Source organism: Parasteatoda tepidariorum, chromosome 10, assembly GCF_982258835.1.
Source record: "Parasteatoda tepidariorum strain Cologne lab strain chromosome 10, Ptep-v5.0, whole genome shotgun sequence".
NCBI classification, from domain to species: domain Eukaryota; kingdom Metazoa; phylum Arthropoda; class Arachnida; order Araneae; family Theridiidae; genus Parasteatoda; species Parasteatoda tepidariorum.
This window is the reverse complement of record NC_141764.1, coordinates 4,010,920-4,030,731: the sequence shown is the minus strand read 5'-3', so window position 1 is coordinate 4,030,731 and position 19,812 is coordinate 4,010,920.

Below are 19,812 nucleotides of genomic sequence, written 5' to 3'. Positions count from 1 at the left end.
ATTCGCTTCTCATTGATTCATTTTTTCTTTAATACTCTAATTCAGTAATTCGCTGTTTCATTTTCCTACTAATAATTTAATTCATCTTTTCTTGCTTTCATCCCCTGACTGATAATCAGATGCATTCAATTTTTGTTTATTTCACTTGATCCGTTTTTTAATATGGTAATTTATTTTTGATACATCGATTAACTGTCTTTTTTTTCAATTTAATGATTGATTATCCACTGACTCGTTCATTTATTAATTTGCTCATTCATGGATTTGAAGATTCTTGAATTTCATTCTTAGCCTTATTCTATACTTATTTGGACATTTTATTATACTTATTTCATTTTTTACTGTTATGTGTGCACTAAATGCGAAAATACGGATAACTATTACAATCTAATAAGTAACTACGAGTATATAAATAAATTTCAGATGTTAAGATAAAGATAAATAACCAAATTTAAAGAAAAAAAGGAAACTCTGGTTAGTAAGCTTGTTTAACTGAAATTCTGTAGTTTCATATTACATTCAGAAAATATTTCTGACTCTTACTAAAATAAGTAAACCGTTTCTAAGCTTGATTTCTCTTCGTTTCTAATAAGTACAGAAGTAAATCAATGAAAGAAAAAAATAATAACTAATTTAAGCCAATCCAACACTAAAATTCCACAATATAATTGTATTTTCCACCATATATGAGAGTCGTTCAAATGAAACCTGGTCAATGCGTCTAACTTTGCATTAGACGTAATGGGGCGCCACGTAACTGCTTGTACGGCTGCACCATCTATTGGTAAAGAGACTGACGTATGAGCAACGTTTGAGGTTGCATAGTGACAGTGTGGTTGCACGTCGAAGAGAAGGTGGTCATGCAAGTTATCGTCCACTACGGAACATGCAGGCGAGTAAGCAGGAGCAACGAGTTTCGGTGGGAAACGCTGGAACATCCACCGTACTGTCCAGACCTTTCACCGTGCGTCTTTCATGTTTCTGGACCTCTAAAACAAGCTATTCAAGGATATCTTTTCAAAATGGACGACGAGGTGTGTGACTGGACCCAGGCCTGGATCCGACAGCAGCCTACTAACTTCTTCTAAGATTTAATAGACCAGCTAGTGTCGCAATGGGATGAATGTGTGCTAACAGTTTTGGCGACTATTTTTGAGTATGTGTACTATGTATAAGTACATTTGTGAGTTAATAAAATCGTTCCCGTTACTTTACACTAATGACCGGGTTTCATTTGAATGTCCCTTATATACATAACATAACCAAGAACATAAACCAACATTGAAAGGAAAATGATTTTAAAAAATATTCAGTAAAACGTCATCACATTAAAAAAAATAATTTTAATACATTTTTACAACTCTTTTTACAAGAACTTTTACTTTATCCTCATCGTGATGCCGCAAATTGCCTCATCTTTAAATACTCTTCATATTATTTTATGTATAACACACAGAAAGAATTGTCCTTTGTTATCATCTATGAAAAATATATATTCTTATCTGAAAAATAATATACTAGCTTCTTTAATACTTTATAAAGGTTTGTAGAAATTAAATTTCTTCCCTTCTAAATCCTCCTTCGTAGAGCTACTTTCTTTTACTGCATTCCATTTGTATAAATACATTTATTGAAGAATTTAATGAATAATAAATAAATAAATTTATAATCGAACATTTACCTGAATCCTGACAGACAGGAAGCAGCCATCTTCTTCATAAAATTCATTTCTACAAATATTATAGATAATGCATTATAATAACTATAAATACAACTTTATTATGATTAAATAAACTAAAACGGAAAGATATTTGATTAAAAAAACTTCATTCTCTTCAGAAAATATACAGACTGAAATTAATAGTCGACATGTTTCAGAAATAGGCTTCTATTTTCAAGGCTTGTTACTTAACCCTACGAAATTTGTTACTTTACAGAATTTACTTCGCCGTTTTTTTTGCAGTTTGTTATAAAATTGCTTCGATCCTCTCCAGTTTTGGTTCATTTTGAGGTTTGATAGGTCTCTAAAACATTCCATCAGTTTTGATTATAGTTGAAGGCACATTCCTTGCAGTACAACCTTGACTACATTCCTTGCTGTACAAACGCTTTAAAACTTGATTGAAAGTACTCGACAGACATTATCAGGAATATGAGAAATCATCAATTGCTGCCTCATGAACCCGATGCGTCGTCGCTTTCCAATGAAGTAAAACGAGTTTGAATCCAAGCGATATCGGAATTCTTCACCCAGCTGGCACCGACCACAGTGCTAACTTAGAGTATCTTCAGTGATAGACGGTTCGTGGGTTAGAGTCCCTTTGCCATCTGGCTAACCGTGGTAGTTTTTCTAAAGTAAATTTGGGATTAGTTCCATCAATGAGTCCTACATTAAAGCGAATTCCTCCCAATATTTTATCCCGCAGTTCCCGTGTCTTCGAGACGAGGGATAAAATTACAACTCTATGGAGTAGAAAATTAGTAGTCGTAAATCAAAATTGGGTCAGCTGTTCAACGATGATTATAAAACAAAATTGTCGCACATAAGCCGTGAGGGCTGAGAGGATAGAGTGCTCGACTCAAAATGAGGTGATTTGAATACCAGCGAGGGCTAGTCGATACGCATCCGGCTCACACAAACCACAGCGCTGAAGTGAAATACCCTCAGTGGTAGACGGATCATGGGTTAGAGTCCCCTCGCAGTCAGGGTAATCGTGAGAGGTTTTCGTGGTTTTCCACTCTGTAACTCAAATGTGAGTTAATTTCAACAAAACGTCCCCTACGAAGGATCCAGGAGTTTCCTTTCTTTCTGGATTGGGTTCAAAAGTACAAGGCTACTTATATATTAGAAGTACACCTTAAGAATGTTTTTCCCTTAAAATAATAAAAGCTAATTTTGTGAATTGAAGGCACAATTTGAATAGTAGTAAAATCATCGTTAATGATACTGCTTCCTAGAGGTATATTACTTACTTATCAACGAAACACTGAGTTTAATTCAAGAAGATTTTCACTATAATTCTTTTTTTTTCTGGTTTATCCATTCAATAATTATTTTTTCTGTCTACACTATTATGAATTCTTATTTATCATTATTTTTTAATATTACTTATAGCTTGAATTACCCGATTTTTTTTAAAATTTCTTTTGTAAAAACAATTTCAGATTACAAATAGTACTAACTTAAATAGGAATTTGATTCACTGCATTTTTATTGTATGTTTTTAGTTACTAGATATAACTTAATTAACTTATTCGTTATTTAGTTTATTTAGCTAATAGCTTTAACAATGGTATTTATTAGTGATGATTATAAATATTAAAGAGTTAGACTTATAATGAATTCTCCATAAAGCATTAGTTTTGTACAACTCTACGACGTTTATTATATAGAGGTTAAATATCTTCAGAAATTTATAAAATTCTCAATTCCAGAAAATTCAAAACTCTTTGTTTGATCAAATTAAAACAAAACTATCTTCATCGATTTGAGAGAAAAATTTATCATGAAAAAGTAAATTTGTCTGAAAAATAATAAAGTTTCTTTAAAAAAATATCAAAAACATGTTATTTTAATTTTTTTTTCTAGAGTTGAAAAATTAAGTAAAAAGATATGAATATTGAACTCTGTGAAATAATTGAAATTTTATTTCCTATTTTTCCTTAGCGAACGAAGAAAAAAGTAGCACTTTGCCTAAACTCGAAAAATATACTTGACAAATCTATAATTCGTTTTTTTTTAAACGTTAAACCTAATTTCATTTAAAAATTCATCTAAAATCAACTACTGAATTAAAATGTTCACAAAAGAAAGAAAAATAAACTGCCATACTGACCCAAAACATGCATGGTGGAGCTAACCCTCATTTGCGGTACATGGAGAGGAAGACCATGAGAACCTCCCAAGGTTTGCCTGACGGAAAGGGGACTCTAACCCATGATCCGTCTACCACTGATGATATTTTACGTAAGCACTGTGGTCGGTGCAATCCGGATGCGGAATTCGTATCGATTGGGATTCGAACCCAAAATACTACTTAGCAAATCCCAAATCTACACCCCAAAAAAGCAATAAGCATCCCATTCTTTTCCATTCCATCAACATACATAAACAAAACCCCAGAGCTCAGTTATTCATCAGCGATATTCTGTCAAAAAAGCCAAAAACGTGCAGATATTTTCATGCTTAATTAAACCGGATAGAATAGTAATAAATCAGAACATTGAATGTCAACGTCTGTGAGACATTAAACGAAACTTCAACAGCCATTATGAAAATTTAAATAAAACTTTCCAAATTGAAATCACGTGTGCTTGACTATGGGCTACTGGATTTAAAAAGGCTCGTCTCATGTTGTTCACTTCATTTATATGAGGATTTCATAGAAATAAAAACTAAAATCAAATTTATAGAAATTATATTTATAGTCCTGATTGGATTTTTATACTTTAATCGAAATTTCTAAGCAAGGTGCTTTAGAGATTATTCTATTTAAATTACGAAAAACCGTTGCAGAAAAAGAGTAAATTTAAACTTCTTGTATGAGTTTACCTAAACATATTATATACCTAAATATTCAAAGGAATTCATTGGTGAATATATTGGAATTAAGAAAATTATTACAAATGAAACTTTTTATTCATTTTCATTATCTTTTTTTAATTAACTTAGGGGAATAAATTTGGTTGCGCTGAAACAAACCACTGAAATCAAACATTACGATGAAACAGTTCTACAAGCTTTTTTCCTGTAAGAAGTGATAAAAATGCGAGGTCAGTTTAAAAGTTTGCCTTCCGAAAAAAGTTTGCCTGAACAAAAGTTTAAAAGTTTGCCAGAAACGTATTCATTGTAGTCTCTTTTAAGCTTTCCCATTATTTCAACTGTTTTCATTTCTGGAATTTCACAATTGAAGTGAAAATTCACGATTTAAATGCAATCTCATTTAAGACTTTTATTAAAATTTTTTGTAGAAACGCATACCAACTATCCTAGTTTAAATGTTAAAAAAAAACTTTATTTAGTTGCTTCACAATGGCCAACATTCTAGGAAAAATAACCACAATTTTGATCCTATGCAGAAAAGACGACTCTCTTTTTGATAGCCTATATTTGAAGTCGAGCACTTTAGGGTAGAACAGTGCGCCCTCTGTACCTTCGCAAGCTGATCTACTGAATCGCGTCTGTAAGAAGCTTATGAAAAGGCGAAATTTACCTTCACTTTTTTAACGTAAAAAATTAGATACTTACTTCGAGATCTTTTTCTTCTTCGAAGAAAAGTGGATCTCAGAGTTCTAATAAAAAAGTGGACCTCAAATATTTCATAGCTTCTAATATAAATTTGATTCAACTAAAATTCATATGTTATTTCTTTTCGACTCTTCAACGTCTAAATACATTAATATCTAAATTTCGGATTTTATAAAGATTGCGAAAATTCCAAACAGAAAATAAGTGGGGCTTAAAAAAAACTACATTTAGGAAACTGTAAGAAAGATATGTTAAGTTTTGATACTACACTGATAGAAAAAAAGCTTAAACTAAAATTTAATTATTTATTAATTAAACAGATAGAAATATGATTTTCGGATGCCTTCTAATTACCGGACAAGAAAACTATGAAAGGTCATTATATGAACAGGGCTACTATGTTCCTACGTTTTTTGTAAAAATTTACTCTAGTGGTAGTTTTATTTATGTTTGAATGCATTATTTTTTATTTATTTTTTTAATCTTATTTTCCGCAAAAATACGTGTAAATGAGAAATTCATATGCAGCGCTTAAAATGCTGATTTTATGTTGATTAAATGTCGAAAATTTTGGTTTTTAGATGTTCACCGCTCTATAAAATATTTTGCAAAAAGCGTAATAGTTGGCATGCGTAGATATCTTTTTTTATAAAACTAAATTATTGAGGAATATTCTTACAGATTTGCTTAGATTAGAAGATCAGTTTATATAAATTTGCATTAATTTTGCAAAAATTCTAAACAGATACACAGTAACTATTAACTTGCCGGAAATTACATGAAAGATCAATTTTTGAACTCAAATTTCTGCTTAGTTTTTAACGATAACTACAAATTTTAACTACAATTTTCACAAAAGTTTTAAATTATAAACTTCAAAAAAGATCAAAATAAGGATCAAATAAAGTTATCATTTGAACAGAAAAAGCATTTGCTAACAGAGCATTTCATTTAAGATTTAATGCATATTGGATTAAAAAAAATTCAACTCTAGTAAAATGTTAAATGTACTTACTCACTTTAAAAAATAATTTAAAGATTCGAAAATTTTAGAAAATAATCAATTTAAATAGTTATATCGTTGTTGTTGTTAATTTACGTCGCACTAGAGCTGCACAATGGGCTATTGGCGACGGTCTGGGAAACATCCCGGAGGATGATCCGAAGACATGCCATCACAATTTTGATCCTCTGCGGAGGGGATGGCACCCCCGCTTCGGTAGCCCGACGATCCCAAATTTTATAAAGGTAATATAGACTTGCGCGCGAAATCGAGCACTTTACGGTAGCACAGTTTAACGAGGACCAATACCGCTCACCCTCGGTCTCTACGAAGACTGATCCAAGTGGTCACCCACCCACACACTGACCGTAGTCAGTGATGCTTGACTTCGGTGATCTGCTGGGAACCGTGTCTTAACGATCAGTCCACTGCGGGACTTAAATAGTTATAACAATAATAACTATGCAGATATAATTAATTTTGAAGTTTAATTTCAATAATAATAGTTATAATTTATCAAAAAAGATGGAATTTTAAAGTAGCTTTATTGACGATATATAAGTCACGTGACGAATCTAAACAATTAGGGGTTGTCAGAATAAGAATAATCACCCAAAGTACAACATAAAATATAGCTGTCAAACTACACTTCTGTCCCAGTAGCCAGGGTAGAGATAAAATGTATCTACGAAATGTAAATATATTGATTTCATTATTACAATTTTACCAATCAATTACTCGTAATCACCTTATCATATTTTTGATTACAGATGTAATCGTGATTACAATGGTAGACTACAGCAATAAATTACTTGAAATCTAGATTACAATTCCCCATAATTTTAGTTACAACAGTTATTGTGCGTCCAAAGAATAACAATAAAGGAATGATTGCGTGTAATTAACATTATAAAGGATCAAAATATGTGATTCCAGGTAATCGTAACAAGTAATTTTGATTATTGTAATCAAAGTATACGACTACAAAAAATTACGATTCTATACCTTATGCAAATACAGTAAATGTGTGCGTACATATTTTTATTCAAAATCAGCAATAAAAAAAGTGATTTTGAAAATTTTTGAAGGGTGGCTGTATTGTCATTCTGCAAAGTGTTATGACGATAACTCAAAAAAATCTTTTAAATTGTATACAACAGTTAACTGTAATCATCGTTGCTTATTTTGATGAAAAAACGCGCATTTTCTGAAAAAAATATCATTTGCATTCGATTTTAGTGTGCAAAAACTACCCCTCAAATAAAATTTCATAAAATTCTGATTATTAAAGTGGGGTCCACAGAGATAAATGAAGATATGCATAAAAAATGGAATGTTGCCAATGTTTGCGTTGGTAGAAACATTTGGCAGTCGTACTGCCTTTAATTTCGTGCGTTAACTTGCGATTACGTACAGAGAAGTAAACCTGACCTCAAATTTCAAAAATAAATAATATTTTTTTTTTAAAATTTATTTATTGCTAAAACGTGTCATACCACTCTACTAAGTAAATCTACCCCAAATTATCAAGATAAATAAAAAGGTAGTGGCAAGATTTTTTTTTGCTTAAAAATTTAAAAAAAAAATTTAAAAAAAATTTAAAAAAAAAGAAAGAAATAAAGCTTTTTAAAAAGTTTTCTTCGTTCTTCTTTGAGTTCAAGTGAGTAGACTAAATTATAACTTTTGCACTCTATTCACAAAATGGTTTTTTTTAAATTCACAAAGAAATAAAAAAAAACTTCATAACTATTTCTGTATGCCTTGAAAGAAATGTGCTTTTAAAGACAGCGTGTATATATATGGGTCATTCTCACGAAAACTGTCATTTTTCAGTTCTTAAAATCCCAAAAAAGTAAAGTGAATAAAAAGCTCTGAAACTTTTTATATTAATAGAAATATGTAATGGCATTATAAAGAAAGTATATATCCTATAAATTATACTTAATATTTAAATTAATTAATTTTTTAAATAATTAATTTATAATTAATTAATTTATAATAATTAATAATTAATTAATTAATTGATTTAATAAATTAATTTATAAATTTTTTAATTTATTTTTCAAATTAATTAATAAGTAAATTAATTATTTTCACTATTTAAAAAGTGAGGGAATGACACTAATAGTAAGGGAATGATATTTTATTTTAATACTTGTTTTTATCTAAGTTACATCTACCTAAAGTTTGAAAATGATAACATACTAAGTATATCTAATATTTATTATAATTTAGTCTTATATATTTAATAGTTTTTACAGGTTTGGGAAATAAAATTGGCTGGCACGATTGAACAAAAAAAAATTTAATAATATACTCATCTTGAATCATTCCCTCATTTCAGCGTCATTCCCTCACTTCATACACTAGTGAGGAAATGACGAATTCAATAAAATTTAAGAATACCAGTTAGGCCTAATTAATTCCTGAAGTCAATCACATACAATTATATTCATACAAGAAAGCAACATATAATTATCCACTTTCTCGAGGAAGTTTTATTTTATTTTACTCTAAAAAATGACACGAGGGAATGACAAATGTAAAAAATTTTACCTGGTTTGATTCATTCAAATTTATTCCACAGCAAAGCTTCTTTAAGTTGAAGATGGAAACATACTACAATTTTGTTCTATGATGCCAGTTGTTAACTTCTGAAGTTTTTATTAAAATATTTTTATTCTAAGAAGATTGTAGGTGATAAGAACATTGTTGTGAGGGAATGACGCGAAACACTGGGGACAAAGTTTAAAATAGTGCTGTGTTAATATTTTTATCTGAAATTAAATTTAAAATTGATTTTCTGAATTCTGTATTTCAGTATTCTGAAATAAAAAACAGAAATTTGCAAAAAAAAAAAATTTATTTCAGAAACAATTTTTTTCTTTTTTTAAATCAGCAGTGGGGACAAGTGAGGGAATGACATATTGGTATATTTTAATTACCTAAAATAAATAAAAAATAAAAATTGGTAATTTTATTTTTATTCTTTTGTTAGCTTGCATTCTGAAGGAAACTTTCCCTGAATTTTTTTTTTCGTAAGCTGTAAGACAAACATAAAATATACTGGGGACATGAAAATGACTGTTTTTGTGAGAATGACCCATATATATATATATATATATATATATATATATATATATATATATATATATATATATATATATATATATATATATATATATATATATATATATATATATATAATGTGCGTGTATATAATGTGCGTGTAATATAATGTGCGTGTGTGCGAGTGGGTGGCCACTTGGATCAGTCTGCGTAAGGACCGAGGGTGTGCGGTATTGGTCCTCGTTAAACTGTGCTACCGTAAAGTGCTCGACTTCGCACGTAGGTCGTCGGGCTACCGAAGCGGGGGAGCCATCCCTTCCGCAGAGGATCAAAATTGTGATGGCATGTCTTCGGATCATCCTCCGGGATGTTTCCCAGGCCGTCGCCAATAGCCCATTGTGCAGCTCTAGTGCGACGCAAATTAACTACAACAACAACATATATATATATATATATATATATATATATATATATATATATATATATATATATATATATATATATATATATATATATATATATAACAACATATATATATATATATATATATATATATATATATATATATATATATATATATAATCAGTTCGCATGTGTCGTCATTGCATGCGTTGACATAACGATTAATTCTTTTTTTTTCACTTTTAATTTTGTTATGCATTAAGGTGGTAAGTTTATTTTTAAGATATGGGACCAGAGAGATCCCATAAATATTTCTTGAGTTGTTAATAAAAGAGAATTTAATCATTTGAGAGATATTTTTTTTTCAATTAGGAATCATAAATTCTAATCTACAGTTCAACCTGGAAAAAAAATTTGACAACTACCATTTTGTCCATGGGTAACCTGTGATTATTTTTACTTCATTTAATTATTATTTTCTTTTGTAAATTATTTATTATTATTTTAACTTCCATATTTTGAATATAAAGCATCATAAGTGCTAACTTCTTTGACCTTTTTACAGGGGAAATATGTTTATTAATGTGAATTTATTCTAAATGGGTACCATTAAGGTCAGGGCTTTTGACGTCAAAAATTTGTTTTTGAAATAGCATATCAAAAACCTGTCATTAACTTTCGAAATTTGACAAAATCTGTCGAAAACCCGGACTCAATAACTGTCAAAAAGCTTTTTTGTCATTGGGGACATTTTATTCAAAGTTAAATGAAGCACAATATTTTATTTATTGCTATAATGATGATTTTTATTTTATAACATCCATAAAAATATATTAAAAATTATTGAAACTATTAGTTTATTTTGCTAAAAATATGGTACCATTAATACTTTAAGATCAATATTATTTGCTATATTACAACTATCCAGTTCCTGATACAAGTAAAGAGTTTTTTATTGTCATCAATCTAATTATTTATTTTAAGACACAATGAAAGAAGATTTTTTAGCTTAAATGAAAAAAAGGCTTGCCAATAATCGTCTGATCGCACCTTGCGATTTTTTTTTGAATTTTAATATCTGTTGTTAATATGTACAGTCCGCAAAAAAAAAAAAAACGAATCACCCTGAATAACTTTCGTTCTAATGATCGGATTTTCACGAACTAAGTGTCAATCTTAATGGTTCCTGGGGGTGACCTCAAATATGCTAATTAAATAGTGCTAACTAGTAATTAAGTTACGAAATCGGACACAAAAACGTACTTTCTCTGAATAAACATACATTTTTTTTTACGTATTTGGATTTTTAACCTTCAAAATATAGGGGGTAGCCGCAATCTGGGAAATATGGTCCCCATAGTTTGGTTAGGAGAGCGATTCAAAGTTCGTACCCCTTAATGTTAATTTCACTTTTTACGTTTTTAGTCATATTTTCAAAACTAATAAACCAATTTAAAGAAAATTGCACCCACTCATTAAACTCATTTAGCCAAAGATAATTTCATGAAAAAAATAATATTTAATAATTATTAATTATTTTTTATTATTTAATTAAATTGAGGATGAAAACATTTTGAATTATAAGCTATGAATTTTTTTATACTATATTAATCTACATATTTTTCAATTGACAAATCTAAAGTTTCAACTGTTTTTATTTACTAGAAGCTGAAAAAAGTTAAAATTAATTATTTTTAAAAAAATAATTTGGCGACAATAAAGAAATGATTAAATGGGGTGATTAATATTAAAATGTGATAAACTTGCGAGGAACTTGATTTCGCGCCCGTAGTGTAAAATTTCATTCATATTTTTTTCGCTAATAATCGTTTGCTAATCTTTTTATTTTTATTTCTTTCTAACTTTAAAATAAAATGTTTCCTTTTTAGTCGCTTAATAATTTATTTGTAATTAAGTAAAGAAATTTGAATAAAACATTTTGAATAAAAAATACTTTATTCAAGGAATGTCTAGTTTTATAAAATAGGATATGATATGATCTTCTGATATAATATGATTATACACCAGATTGTGCTTATTTAATGTGATTATTTTTTATTTTTTGATTTTGTTTTTCAATAACTGATACAATTTCAATAATATACATACGTATGCATAGATTTGGAATAATATATTTATCAATTTCTTGAATATATATTTTATAAATATTAATAGAAATACGTAGTCAACATTTTTAAGCATCTCTCACAACATCGCAAATTTCTCAACATCTTATAAGGTAAATTAACGAATGAAGGAACACTTAAGCTTAGCTTGCCTTTAAGAAAAAATCATAAAAATTTCAAAATTTGTAATTTTAACTAAATGATGGTGGCGACATATTTGCTATTAAATACAAATTATGTAAAAAAAATTTAGATAGCTTACATAATATTGTTTTAAGCTTTTGGGGGTTTAAATAATAAGTAGTAAGATAACCAAGTGAAGGAACAGTTCTTACCAGTGAATAAACACTAAATTTTCCAGAGAATGAACACTTAATTTAGAGAATGTTTGATGCTCGTTAGGAATCCATAGGCCACACAAATGTGTAAAAACAAGATTTTTTTTGGAATTACAACTTATAATCACAGTTAACGTGGAAAATGTTACTTTTTTTTCAGTCATGGAATGGAAAGTAAAATGTGTTTGATTACATAATTCAAAAAAAAAAAAAAAATGTTTTTCATTTTTTTTTCTCACAGTTTAATAGTCCGTTCTAAATTATGAATGTTTATCGTTGCGTAATCCGATGATGTTTTTATTATTATTATAATTAGATCACTTTTTTGTTTACTCTTTTCCCCATATTTTTTTAAGCTATTTTTTAATCTCTTTAAGTATTTTTTTTCTCTTCGTCATATTTTCTGCTTTAACTTTTTTTTCAGCTCTTTCAATCTCTTTAAATTTTCGTTCTTTTTCTGAAGTTAATGCAAAAAAGTAATAGTTTTCCTTTGATTTAACCTTCCTCTTTTTTCCAAATTTTTGGCCAATGTAAATGTATCTTCGAAATTTCTTTTGATTTTCCAGTACCATTTCTAGAATTCCTCACTGGATAATAAATGAGAAAAAGGAGTTTCGAAGTTTGAGTAAAATCCATCTCTCATTGACTTATATCTAGTGGGTCTATTTGTCTAACAATGCCTCAAGAGGACTTATATCAAAATCAGTTTTCAAGATACTTTCATTATCAATGTTAGTTGTATCAGCTGCAGTGCCAAAATTTGATTAACTAAATGTTCTGTTTGAAATTAATTCTTTAATATTGAGAAAAGCACAGGCTATTGGATATTTGGGAGCTTAAACTTTTCCGTCTTCAATGTTCCTTTAAAAATTTGCAACATAACTTGTGAGATTTTTTTCTCAAGCTTCTGAAGAAATAGTGCATCGTTACTCTCGAAGCATGTATTTTGTTGATAAGTTGTCTTGCTCATTAACTCTAGGTGTCTGTTTTGCATGCATTTGTTAAAGTCAACGTTTTTTACATCGAATGGAAAAATAGCGCATTTCATAAAAGCATTTTAACTTCATCAGTTGATGCCTAAAAATCTTATTTAAAAATGGCTGTAAAATTTTCTCGACATATTGCTTTACAATTCTCTTAAGATCTAACGGGAGATTTCCCTGAATTAGGTAGAAAACTAAACCAGAAAATTTGCTTTGATGAACTTAACTTAGTCAGTTTCAAATTGATATGTGATTTATACCTATCCAAAACAAGCAAAATAGGGAATTTGATAGCATTTTTAATTAGCCAAGGGTAGAAGCATTTGCAATATATTTGTAAAATGTTGCTGCGGTCATTGTTTCATTTCATGAATCGCTTTTTCCAATGAAATATATAGCAGGGACTTATTCTGCAATATCTCAAAGAGTTCTTCAGTAAGGAAAAACTACCAATGGAGGTACTTTTTCTTCCCTAGGTACTTAAGAATATAAATCCTTATAATTTTTAGGGCCAAGGATTTTTCCCGTTTAAGGGCAGTATTCAACTCTCTTTTCGTTCGCATTGTAAATGCAATCACTTTCTAAAAGGATGCCAGAGCTACTTCCCTCCTAAAGATTCATCTAAAGTTCTTAAAACCAGTATTTCGAATATTATTCTCTAAGGGAAGTTTTGCCTTTTGAAATTATCTTCGCATTGCACTGAGTTATTGGTGGATGTCGCCTTAAAAAAAAACTTCACCCATTTTTCACCTGGATGATTGTTTTTAAATGGATTTTTCCTACCAGTTCCCGTCTGGACGTTAAAGATCGCAATAAGATAATAACTTAGCTAATTATTAGCACAAAGGCCTGCGAAGAAATTTTCTATTCAAGCTTTTATTATTATATTTAGTGCGTAAACATAGCTAATTAAGGTGTCTAAGGTATGATGTAATAACTAATCACTACATTTATAACGATAAATAATTAATAAATTATTATTATAATTCTGTAAATAAATTTAGCAATTAAATTTGCATTTTGAAATGAAATTGTTATAGGAACTATTTAAACAACATTTAACTGAATTTTAGGTGTCCTCTATATCGCAGAACTATTAATTATCTATGTAAAATCATATTTCACACATACTGTTCATTCACTGGGAAATCTATTCCCAGTGAAGAAACATGCCTGTTCCTTCACTGGTTAGAAGTTGTTTTTTGTACTTTTAACATAATTTTGATGTATAATATGACTAAAAGTACAGAAAAATTAAAATTTTTCTTTTATTTTCATTAACTTGAAAAAATTCCAATAAAGGAAACTTGTTTATTCATTGGTTTTTCATCGTTTGGTAATCGAATTAATAAGCACCCCCTAATCTCAGTACTTGCTTATGTTATGATTCTTGAAATAAATAAAACGTAACTTCAATAACTTTATTTTGAATTCTCTTTTTCACAATGAGAAAAAAAGCATTATTATACGCAATTAATTGTACTTTAAACGGATAACTACCACCACTGACCATATAATTGTGTCAAGGAAACAAGGCGTTGAACAGATACTAACAAATTCAAAACTTTTTCCAGAGAAGACTCTAAGACCAGGTAACTCAATGCATTGTTAGATGACTTCCTATTGTTAGGTAGTAAGCTACTGTTACCAATCAATCTAAATTAAAACGTTTAAAGTCTTATTTTTAAGAAATATCTATGAAATGTTCTTTTACTGGGGTGTGTTCCATCACTGGTTGGTTTACCCTATATCGTCTTAATCTTAAAAGAAATTTCCGGAAGTGTTTCACAAGTGTGTCGCAGAACTATTTTACCAATTATTTAAGTAAATTTTGACATTTTTAAGAATCTTATTCTTTACCCTTTTACGTTTATTATTTCTTCATTAATATACTAATCAATTTTTTTAGTTCTTTAATTTAGGTTTTCTTTAAAATAAAGTTCCTTTTTAAATTATAGTCAAGTTTTCTTAAAAAGAATTATTGTCTGCTAGCTAAGAATAAAACCTTGTTAAGAAATTACAAACATTCCGCTGTTTAAAATTATTTAATGCAAAACAGCTGATTATTTACTAAGCACACTATTTTTTTTAAAAAAAAGCGTATAAATTATTGATTGTACTTTTTTTGTTTCTCGTGACTTCAACATAGATTATCTAAAATAGTTTTGATGTTTTATAAGTCACTACAAAGAGTATAAAGATACAGAACATAAAAAGCTGTCGAATACGTAGCCAAATTTTGTAAGCGTCTTAAAATATCTCAGTATCTTAAATGTCGTCCTAACATCTTAGTTGTGAAATTAAATTTTTAATTATCTGATCACGTGTGATTCACTAATTATTTCATTATATCTTTTACTCTTTCTTTATGATACCAAGTAGATTTTTTTCCTGATAATATACTAAACTATTTTGTTTCATTTTTTACTTTAGCAGGATTCCCAAAATATTATTGTATAATTTGTTATCAGTAAAATGCCTTATTTTGTTAAGTAGGAAATACTAAAAATTGAAATTTGTAAGAAGATCCCGAAGCCGCGCCAATTTTAGAGTCATCTGATTTCAAAAAAATACGCAATTTCCGAACTTATTTTAATAAAAAAAGAAAAAAACGTGTCAAGAAGGCTAACATACTTTTTCCAGAAACTGTAAAAACTAATTTTTCCTATATTTCGTCAAAAGAGGATAAGAATAATATTACTCCAAGGGACCAACTCAATAATTTCGCTATTTCCAGAATGAAATCTGTTTGATCGAAACATATTATTCCTTGAAAATTGAAACAAGGAAAAAATTAGCTTTTATTATTTATCTAAGCTTATTCTATTTATTTAATGATAACGGTACTAAGGTTACAAATAGGCGATGGAAGCCCCGTTTACAATTGTACTATAAATGCATTAGATCATGTAGCTTGAATAATTTATTTTAAGCAAATTATTTAATAATTTAAAGCAAATATGGGTGTAAAAATAAACTCGATCAAAATACTCCGAAAGCATACCCTAAAATATTTGTAGAATAAACTTTGGCATCGATACATAAAAAAATACCTTTTCAAAACTTATTTTAATATCGAGTGAAATAATTTAATATGTTTTGTAACTAAATGGATAATCCCAAGAAACTGAATCAAAAATATAAAAACTTGATTGATTTAAAAAAAATAATACATGATAATAAAAGTATACATGTCTTGAGCGTCCAATAATGAAAGTCACAAGTTATTCAAGACTGACAAGTCTTGAGAATGGGCGATTATATTTGAACGCTCGAAGCATGTCGACTTTTACTTCCCTCTTCATATGTTTTGAAGCCAGTTGAGTTTTTATCGTCAATTATACTGTTTTACATTTGGGTTTTGATCATTATTTTGATAAGGAATTTACACTCGTTAAAGTAAACATATGCATTTTAATATTTTAACAGGATTCATGTGGTCTTTAAAAACGTAAGAGCATCAATATTGTAAAAGTTATATTTAACTTAAAAATTAAAATTTTGAGACCGGATATTTTGAGTTACTAAAATTAAATATTTTATCTTTTGAGTTTTTGGGCCCCATTTCAGTATCTTAAGGATCTTACTAGCTCTGTTTAAAAGGAGAGCATCAGATATAAATAAGAAAACATAAATAATCATAGTAGCAGTATTTGGTGGTAAATGTAGCTTATCGTAATTGAAGAATATGCTGTGCGACATTGTATGGTGAAATTGCGAACGTAAGTTTCAGAATGCATCGAAACATAAGGATGCTATTTGCTAATCATCTTTATCCAAAGAAAACCATGTAACCTAAATATCTAGCAGAATGAAGCGATTTTATAAACAACGAATCATACAATATGCAGCATATTATTTCAATATCTTATTCTTAAACATAACATATTTTAATGTCTTTAAAATGCCACTAAACATTCAGCAATTCCTTGAGTTATAGAAAAAAGAAATATCGTAAATTACAGAAAACCTTGTGAGTGCATTAGAATTACTATACAATCTACATTTTATTTTTCAAGCACTTTTTCCCCCTCAAACTTTCTTGCCTAGAAGACTCGATTAACCCTTTCGTGCCGACTGTCACAAATACGTGACAGCATAAAACAGTATCAATCAGGGTGAAAAGATAAAACTGGTAATCAAAGTAATTCTTTAGCAGTTTATTTGTGGGCTGGGTTATAATTGTTTGATTTATTTAATTCACCATTACTTAGTTCAAAATAAAATTATTTAGTTATACTTTGAACTAACATTTATATATATGTTTAAACTAACAATAATTAAGTTCAAGGCAAAGTAAGTCTGAAATTAGCAACGCCTGCATTTAAGCTATCGTTTTTTATTTATTTACATCCTGATTCTGATTTTGTATGAATGCTTTCGTGAATCACCCGTCCCCAAGGGGTTAAAGCTGTAAAAATGATCATTCCTAAAATATTGTATATAGCTGCAATAAGTTATGTTAATTTGATTTTAGTATGAAATCCTCTAACAAATTTAGCAAAAACAGCATAATTTAAACAATATCAGATAAAAAGTTCATGTATTTAAATTCTAAAGACTTAGAATATCATAAATAATTTATAAATCGATTCAAATTTTCTTTTCAAAGGACATTAAAATAATATTTTTTTTTTTGCTTTTTAGACAGAAATCAGCTTAAAAATTGTCTATTGCCTAGAAACTTCGAGATATTTTCTATTAACAATGAATTAAACCTCTCTGAGCAATCACAAAAAATTATTTCAATTTTTTTACAGTTATGGCATGGTTGCCTAGCAACCTAGTAAAATTAAGCATTCCTCTTTTGAATTAGTCAATGGGTAATCTTAAAATATTCATTTGCGCAGGCGACTTTTTTTGGCGATTTTCGGGACTATTGCCAAATATATAAACCTTTATTGTGACCCAATTTACGATCCAATTTTTTTGAATTCTGTCTACCCCCCCCCTAATTTAAGTGTCTAGATTCCAAATATGTAAAAAAAATTACATGTTTATTCAGAGAAAGTACGTTTTTGTGTCTGATTTCATATATTAATTAATAGTTAGCACTAATTAATTAGCATATTTGAGGTCACCCCCAGAAACCATTAAGATTGACACTTAGTTCGTGAAAATCCGATCATTAGAACGAAAGCTATTCAGGGTGATTCGTTTTTTTTCCGGACTGTATCTGAATCTAAAAAGAATCCATAAATATATTCAATCGTTCGTTATTTCTAAAAGAAGGAGTCCTTGTACAATGTTTTATTTCAAGTTATAAAGGAGCTTTTAATAATTTATACATTTTTAATAAGAATAGCACGATATTCTATAATTGAAGTGTTATAAATAATGGATTCATTCACTATTGTATCTCAGTTTCATAAAGTTTAGAAGGGTTAAAAATATTAAAACTGATAGAGGATACCCATTAAATTCTCTTTACAAAGGTATATAGCTATGAAAAGTATAAATTATATTTTATTAAATCACAGTACAGTTAAGTATAATTATGGAATCTTTGAACCATTTTAGAACTGCCCAAGTGTCCTCATTTTACTAAATAATATGAAGTTGGGAAAACTTATTTCCTAATTTTTTTCAATCAGAATATGTTGCAAAATCTTGGGAAGTTCTATTTTCCAGAAAGGTTTTAGAAAAAAATGTGCTCAATTATAAAGATTTTTATTTTAAAAACGAATAAAAAGGAACGAGAGCTGAAGATTCCAATGATTTTAACGTGAAAAGGTATTTCTTGTACAAAGGAAGTGATAAATAAATTACGAATTTTTTTTTCAGTAAGTGACTAAAAAATTGTCCTAACTGGATTTCAAAAACGTGGCGAACTGAAATTAATCTCTTTTTTTTTTGTTTGAAAAAGAGAAGGAAAAGAGGGGGTGAGACAAAACTTAAATGATTACGTTATTCTTAGTGAAAAGAAAATTGCTTGGAAAAGTTTCAGGACAAATAATTTTAAAAAGGACCATCTGTCCACAGGCCACTTGATTTTTCTGACATTGAAAGATTCGCCATGGAAAATATTAAAGTTGTCGTCGCAATTCCCAGATTAGCATATGAGCTTTACTCATTTATTTTCTTCACAGCTATTGATGGGTTTTCAATGGGTCGCGTTTCCTCAGTGATTTGATCAAGACGCGAAAGTGGGTAAACATAGGTCAAATTTTATTTCCAACTTGATGAGAAATTTAGCTTTAATTTATACTATATTATATGGAGATAACATTTAACATTATAATTTATACCATATACAATATTAAAAATTAATAATTTATACTAGACTAATTTATATTTCAATAGCTGCCTAGAACTCTCGTTACTTTTAATAGTTTATTTCAGACAGCGTTAGATTTTTTATTTATTACAGTTTTGAAAATAGGGCACCTAAACTTCCTTCGTTATTTTCAATAATTCGAAGTAAATGTAATAAGCGAATAAAAACAAATGCGACACGTAGACATAACTTTATAGAAATTTTAGGACATTTTATACATTTAAATTCACGATTAACATCAGTTTTAAAGGATATTGAAATTAACTTTAAAAATTCTTTTGATTTTATATAAAATTTACTGCGATCTAAACCAAAGATAAACCTTATAAATATTCTGTAAATTTACAGGATTTGAAAACTCAAAAC